Source organism: Myotis davidii, unplaced genomic scaffold (assembly GCF_000327345.1).
Source record: "Myotis davidii unplaced genomic scaffold, ASM32734v1 scaffold1520, whole genome shotgun sequence".
NCBI classification, from domain to species: domain Eukaryota; kingdom Metazoa; phylum Chordata; class Mammalia; order Chiroptera; family Vespertilionidae; genus Myotis; species Myotis davidii.
Genome location: NW_006292087.1, coordinates 319850 through 325906, shown reverse-complemented (window position 1 = coordinate 325906; position 6057 = coordinate 319850).

Here is a 6057-nt window from a genome sequence, read left to right as displayed (position 1 = left end):
AGGTAACTCCATATTGCTTTGCACCGTCACTGCATCAATCTGCATTCCCACCAGCAGTGCACAAGGGTTCCCTTTTCTCCACATCCTTGCCAACACTCGTTGTTTAATGATTTATTGATGGTAGACATTCTGACATGTGCGATGTGATATCTCATTGTAATTTTAATTTCTCTGGTGATTAGTGACTTTGAACATCTCTTCATATGTCTACTGACCTTCTCTATGTCCTCTTTGGAGAAGTGTCTATTCAGGTCCTTTGTCTATTTTAAAATTGGATTGTTTGTTTTTTTGGCATTGACTTTCATAAGTTCTTTATACGTTTGGGATATTAACTCCTTATCAGCTATATCTTTGGTGAATATGTTCTCCCATGCACTGGGTTGTCTTTTCATTTTGTTGATGGTTTCCTTTGCTGTCTGGCACTCTCATTATATTTCATATATACTTCTCTAAACTTCCAGGCCAAGTGAAAAAGAAACCCTGATCCCCAAATGTCAGTGATTTCCACTCAAGGTCCCTGGGGAGGAGAGGGAAGCCTAGGTCATGGAAATGAGCCTGCACTGGAGACCAGCCCTCCCAGTTGCCCCTAGGTCCTGAGAACAGCTGGAGGTTTGTGAAATTCTGGGAGCCAGGTCCAGGACCTGGTCTGCATTTCCAAGCCACCAGTAACAATAACAAGGAGCAACAATTCACTCCACCTGGGTTGGGATGTGGGGTCAGAGGTTTCACAGTGGGTTAGGGGAGTGGAGTTCTTTGACCCCACCCCTATCCCACCTCTGAGCTGCTGTGGCTGTAGGCTGTTACCAGGGATCTTAGAGTCCAATTGCACATGTAGTTCAAAGGCTGAGGCTGCAAAGGAGCAGAGGAAAGGAAGTCCTGCACTTGGGAAACAGGGCTTGAGGCCCTAGAAATGGGTATGGGCTGACTTTCTCTGGCCTTCCCTCTACCCTGGGTTGGATCACTCTGGGAACTTGAGAGAAGAATGTGGTATAATGATATAATGCAGTAGCTGCTAGAAATAGAACACTAATGTGCTAGCCCAGCTTAGGCCTATTCTTTCTCTCTCTTAGCCTCAGTTTCCTCATTAACAACATGGGCAGAAGATTTCCTACTTTATAATTGATTGCAACAATGACATATCTGGGAAAGACCTGCCATTTGTAGGTGCTCAGCAAATGTGGGTTCAATTTGAGGAAAGTTGATTGGCTGCTCTACCTGATCCTGTGCCCATAGCTTGTACCCTCAGTATCCTTGTCTATAACATAAGAGAAATTGTACTTTCCTAGGGAGAGCCTAAAATTGGGAACATCCTGGGCAAGTGAAAGACAGTAGGAAACACTGATATTAGGACCCCGAAGCTCAGAAAGTGGGTGGTTTAGGTAATTCACCACTCCTCATATCCTCATACCTGGTTTAACTAGTCCAGAGTCTGGAAAAAAGACTCCATTCCACCCTGGAACCACTGCATCGCTCCCCTCCAGTCCCTTCCTGAATTCACCCTGTATAAGGCCCCTCTCCTGGAAGGACTCCCAAGCTCTGGGCAGGAAGGAGAGTCCCTGTTGGCCAGTGGGAAAGTAAAATCTTTGGGATATGACATTCCTGAGATTATCTAGAGAACCCCTGGGGTTTGTAGCTGCTAGCTTATTCTCCTTCCTAGCCCAGTTCTTGTTTGCTGTGGAAGCGGGGAGGACAGTAGGCTGGGAAAAATGGAGTGGGGGTGGAGGGGCAAATGTTAGAAACTAGACCTGGAGAAGCCCTGTGGGTCAGGTGAGGAAATGAGGAGTGGGGAAGATGGAAAGGAGGCCCTGCCAGGACTGGCAGGAGGGAATTAAGGTGAAAAGAGTCTAAGGCAGCAGGGATTTCTGTCACAGATTTATAAAATGATATGCAGATCAGCATTCTTGAGGCTATAGGTCAGGCACTCTTTTGAGGGTGAGTGAGTGGGTATTAGACCACAGTAGCCTTAGTGGGTAGGCAAGGGGAGTCAGGCCTTCTGAGAGGCCCCTCACTCCAAACTTGTAGGGATAACTCATATCCTTAGAGAGGAAATAAAGGGGAGATAGACCCTCTGGGGATTTCTCAAAAAAGTGATCCCAGACCCTGAGTTCTAGAAGACATTTCTTCCATTACCATTTCCTGGCTGAGATTGTTCCTCATCCTCTTGTAATGGAAGGGTAAGAATTGTCAGAGACCCACCTATCAATATAGGCAACAAGTCTGAAGCCCAGCAAAGAATTGGTCAAAGTCACATGATCAGGCCAAATGCTTGTGTTGATCATTCCTACTCTGAACCAGGTCTCCTCTGTCTTTTCCAGGGAAGAGATTGGCATCCTTCAGGTCTGTAGCACCCCACTCCTAACAGACATCACAGCCTGAACATTAGTGCATGATCCCAGGCCACTGGGATGGAATTTAAAAGTGGCCCCATGACACTAGTACTCTAATTTAGGACCTGGTGGTACACTCAATCCAGCCTCAGTCTATACACCACTCTCCATGTACCCAGCTGTCTCTACCCAGGACTCTGAGCACCTCTGAGGACCCAGCCTTTGTCTTATCTACACCTGTGTTCAGCTCAATACAACCCCTATTCTAGGCCTAGCCTGGAGGAGTTGGCTGAGTGCATAGAGCCCACACATACACTCATGCACACACAAGTGGCCAAACTCGCTGCACCCCTTCCCAGTGGAGAGACCCCAAGAGACAGAAGAGTCAGCTCCCGAGGAGTCTGGGGAGCCTGATTCTCAAAGTGGCCATAGTCTGTGTTGGAAGAACACGGACTCAGCCTGGGGACTGTGAGAACTCACTCTGGAGGAAGGGAGGGTGCTGTGAATAGGGCTTTGTGTGGCTCAGCTGAGAGGGCTGGGGGAGGCTGGAATGTGAAGAACGTGCTCTCATGACTGGCCTCAGGCTTGGGCCTGTGGCATAGGGCTGGCTGGGAACTGAGGGGAAGCAGAGAAACCAGACAAAGAAAGGACAAAAAATGTCTTTAGGCTTGCCCTCAGCAAGATAAGGGCTGGTCATAAAGCACACAGGTTTAGCAGAGAGGATTGCTGAGAACTCCATAGTCTGGACAAAGCCTCTTAGTAGCATTTGCAGCTTATCTCCAAGCCACCCCTCTCAGATCTCCCAGCTTCTTCTGCAGCAACCAGCTTCTGCCCCATCCCCCTTTTGGCTCTCTTTTTCCCACTCTTTCAACATGATTACCTTAATCATTCAAAAACTCCTCATCTGTCTTTTTATGTCTGGTCACTCTATCTGCCACTAGACTGCAAGCTCCCCAGGGGCAGGGACCATATCTGCTTCTGTGCAACTTTGCATTTGCAGGTCTACCATAGATAGCACCTACTGGGCAATTTTGAGCAGGTGCTCCACAGACCCCTCAAATCCAACAGGTCCAAATGAGATTCATTACAAAAGAAAGACCCCTTCTTCCCAACCACAACTTTTCATCTATTCCTTACTTCAGTTAATAGCCTCATCATCCATCCTAGTTGCCCAGGTTAGGAAGTGTGAATTCATTCTTGACTCCTCTCTTATCCTTCCATATCCTATCAGTGGCTTTGGTTCTAATCTTACCTAATAAAAGAGAAATATGCAAATTGACCGGCCCTCACTATGCCCACCAGCCAATCAGATGAGTATGCAAATTAACCCAACAAATATGGGGGTTAATTTGCATACATAGGCACCCAATGGCCTGGGTCCTGGAAACATCATCGGCACTCAGGTCACTCCAAGGTAGGCCCTGTGTGGGCCCTAAGCAGCCTAGGAAGGGCCTGATCCGGGGGTGGAGCTGGTGATCAGAAGGGCCTGGGCAGGGGCGGAGCCAGCGATCTGAGTGAACAACAGAGGAAACACCTTCTCTGACTGCTCATTGGCTAAGCTCCCTGTATGCCACTGATAATATTCTTAGTAACTTGGGTAATAAGAATCCAAAAAGGTGATCCAGGGTTTTTCCACCACACTCCTAGAGAAAAAAAACGAATGTCCACTGCTAGAGGGCTAAGAAATGTCATATCTTGCCCTAGCTGGTTTGGCTCAGTGGATAATGCCTCAGCCTGCCCACTGCAGGGTCTGGGTTCAATTCTGACCAAGGGCATGTACCTAGGTTGCAGGCTCCTCCCTGGCCGGAGCCCAGGTCAGGGCTCATGCAGGAGGCAACCAAACAAAGTGTTCCTCTCACTTTGACGTTTCTCTCTGTCTTTCCCTTTCTCTTCCACATTCTTAAAAATCAATGGAAACATGTCCTCCTCAGGTGAGGATAAAAAAAAAATAAAGAAATGGCATATCCTATGAAAGACACATCTTGAAAATGCCTAAAGAACGTTGTCATTTTTTCATGGTGAAGGGACTAGATTCCGTGTTGATGAAAACACCTTGGTGGCTGCGGTGACTGACAATGGCTGAAGCAGCAGGGTGATGGGGCTGTTGCCTTCCCCTGATCAGCCTGGTCGCCTCTCACAAAGGAAGGCCAGACTGTGGTTTATGCCCACTCCCCAAGGGGAGCAGGGAGCAGGCCTAAGCGATCAGTAGGACATCCCCTGAGGGCTCCCAGTATGTGAGAGGGGGCAGGCTGGACCGAGGGACCCCCCCAGTGCATGAATTTTGTGCACTGGGCACCTAGTGTATAAATAGTTCATATCTTGGTTCCCTCCTTTCTATCCCACAGACCACTGGCCCGATCTGCAATCTGCTCTGGTGTCCCTATCTCTAGTTTTGTCTAACCTTCCCCACTCCCATTCCTAATCTATTCTTTACTCAACATATAGAGTGACGTTCTATAAATATGACTATGTAAATCCCCTGTTTAGACCTCTTCAATGGCTCCCCAATGGGTTCACCATAAAGTTCAAGTTTCTTCATGTGACTTAGAAGGTTCTTCACAACCTGGCCTCCACCTGCTGCTCCAGACTCATTTCTCACTCTCTGTTTGGCACTCTGCTCTCCAGCCAGGCTATACATAGTTCCTCAAACCACATGCTTCCACATCTCCTTGCCCTTTGCTATGCTCTTCCTTCTGCCTGCCATACTCTTTGCCTCTTTATCTGCCTCATAAACTATTATTCATCCCTTGAGACCTGTTCTAAATGCTGCTTTCTTCCCGAATGTCCTCATGACAATGCACTTGCACTCTCAGCAACTAATTACTCTCTGCTCAGTTCCACAAGGCTTTATACTTTTATACTTTCCAACAGCATTCACATGCAACTGTGATGATTTGTGCACGTGCCCTACACCCCTCCCCGCCAACTTGGCCATGAATTCCTCAAAGGCAAGGCACATGCCAGGTATAACTGAATCTCTGAGTACCCAGTACAGGGCTTGGCCCTGAGGAGGCTCATAATGAGTGAATGAATGACCCACTGGATGGGAAGACTGTCACCACTAATCCTGGTATTCTTCCAGAATGGCTGTCTACAAGCAGGAAACAAAAATAGATTTTATTTGGTAGCAGAACTTTCTGATACAAAAGTGCATGCCTCATTTTTTCCTGTAAGTCTCTGAGCTACCAAAATAGTGCCAGGATCAGGGTCCAAAGTAGAGTGGGACTCATAGTTCTGGCCCAGTCCTGGTTATTCTGACTGCAGAGAAAAAAAAATAGGATAACATAAAATTAGCTTCATAAACCTAAATTAGTGTAAGCTTGGTTCTGACATTTACTAACTGTGTGACCTTGGGTAAGTCATTTCACTTCCTCTGGGCCTCATTTTTCTCATGTGTCACATGATGATAATACAGCCTACCATGCAGATTGATTGTAACAGTTGAACAAGGTAACTTATTTGTATCCTGTAAATTTAAAGCCAAGTTAGCTCCTGAACTTCTTTAATTCTGTTATACTTATGATAGGTTGGGGCAGGGTTGAAAAGAAGATAATTTAATATGAATAGGACCTCAGAACAGTCTGTTCCTCCCATCAATTCTTCCCCTAATTTCCTAGAATTGTCACATTTAGGACTCTCCTCCTTCACCTTTTTTAAAAAATTTTATTTTTTTACTAATTTTGTCTACTAGTGAGAATTATATTGACTTGCTGAATCTTAAATATGTCCA